The following is a 2254-nucleotide window of genomic DNA, read 5'->3' on the forward strand; positions in this document are numbered from 1 at the left end:
GTTCCAGTAAAATTAAAACACACGTGAGATTTGCTCTTCAGAGGAGTAGGAAAGTATAGTATTATATGTGGAGGACTATGCAGCAAATAAAGAATATTTTTCAAATTTCTAAGTTGCAGTATATTTGAGCATGTTCTGCATTCATTAAGAAAGTCCAGGTCAAAGGAGGTAGACATTACCTTCCAACAGCAGTTTTGTTGTTGTTCGGTTGCTAAGTCATGTCCAGCTCTTTGCAACGCATTAACTACAGCATGCCAGGCTTCCCTGTCCTTCATTATCTCCCAGAGTTTGCTCAAACTCAAGTCCATTCAGTTGGTGATGCTATATAACTGTCTTATCCTCTGTCGCCCCTTCTCCTCCTGCCCTCAATCTTTCCCAGGACCAGGGTCTTTCCAGGTGGCTCAGACAGTAAAGAATCTGCCTGCAATGTGGAAGACTTGGGTTCGATCCCTGGGTCAGGAAGATCCCTGGAGAAGGAAGTGTCAACCTACTCCAGTATTCTTGTTTGGAGAATTTCATGGACAGAGAAGCTTGGGGGGCTACAGTCCATGGTGGCAAAGAGTAGGACATAACTGAGCAAGTGGCAGGTTTACATTCTCTACTGCAAATTGATTGTAAATATTATTAACACAATTTATGTATAAGGGTCTAAATGGCTCAGTGGTAAAGAATCTGCCTGCCAATGCAGGAGATTCAGGAGACTCAGTTTTGATCCCTGTCTTGGGAAGATCCTTTGGAGGAGGAAATGGCAAACCATTACAGTATTCTTGCCTGGAAAATCTCATAGACTAGAGGATGCTGGAGGGTTATAATCCATAAGGTGGCAAAGAGTCAGACACAACTGAGTACCCACACTTGCAAGTTTTTTTAAATATTTTTTTAATGTTTTCAGAAAAAAGTGATTTTTTCCCAATTAGTTTATTGTTTGACATAAATCATTTTAAATATAAATTTAGATATATGTGGGGAGTGTGTGAAAATGTACACATTTTGTATGATCAGTTCTATTAGTTAATCATGTCACACACTTACATATAATTACATTTTATATGGAGACAAATTTTCTGCATCCCTGAAAAGAATAGCAGACTTTTATATGCATTGTGTTCTTATTTCACATCTGTACTTCCTTAATGGTAGCTTTTTTGCCTTTTGTAGTTAAATTTGTTTTTAAGAATAATAATCATCTTCTCCCTTCTTGTGGAAAACATTTTTGGCATTCAACTGGCTACTGACATTTTTCATAAGCATATTGGAATCTGTTTATGTTTTTATTGATAGAAAGTTTAACTTAATATAGTTTCTTTATCTACTTTTCAAAAATTGTATCTTTATATTTCTTATAATATAGTCTTTAATTAACAGACCCATGTGGATGTGATTAAGTTTTTACTTTATATGTCTTATTTCATAATCAGTCTTAGATTTTTGTTAAATATCATTTAAAAATTGTTTGAAAAAAAATTGTTTGAATCCACTAGTTTTCACATGGTCTTATTTTCCTTACCATATTTTTTATTTTGTGAATTCTCATTTCTTCAATTATTTTCTATATAAATGCACATATTTTGTAAACACAAACATGAACAAAATATGAAGTCTCTGTTCCTCTGGACCTTAAATCATAATGGGAAAGGCCTATTACATAATATAAATGCATGGATATGATATACTGACCTTAGAGATCAATCATGTTAAAAGACAAACTTTATAGCTTATGTAGTATTTTACGGAGTATGGTGTAGATAAGCCTCTGCGTATTAAGCCTAGGAACAGAACCAGGTCTAGAGCATGCCCATCAGATGTATCAAAAATGACCAAAGCCAAAGCTAAATAAAAACACAGAAAGGAATACCACAAAGAAAAATGAAAGAAGGGCCAGCACATCCACAGCTGCATGATTTAAAAAAAAAAAAAAACTAGCTGTCAAATACACAAAGATAAGTATAAAATCTTAGTAAGACCAAGTTCATGAAGTGGATTCCATGGTGAAGCAAATGCAGTGGTAAAGGTCCAGTCAGTCTTTGGTCCCTCGAGACTGAGGTGATGTCAGCACCCACATTGTTGCCTCTTCTATCTGCAACCTGGCTCCTCTGTTGGGCTCTTCATTTATGTTGCTTTCCCCTCATTATTAGAACAACTCTTCTTAAACGTTTCTTGCCTTTAATGCATTGGGTTCTAGATGTTTTTGACTATGTATCAAATCCATGCCTTTATTTTGTGATCTTGCATGCTTGCTCACAAAAACTTTAAT

Source organism: Bison bison, unplaced genomic scaffold, assembly GCF_000754665.1.
Source record: "Bison bison bison isolate TAMUID 2011002044 unplaced genomic scaffold, Bison_UMD1.0 scf7180017851515, whole genome shotgun sequence".
Classification (NCBI taxonomy): domain Eukaryota; kingdom Metazoa; phylum Chordata; class Mammalia; order Artiodactyla; family Bovidae; genus Bison; species Bison bison.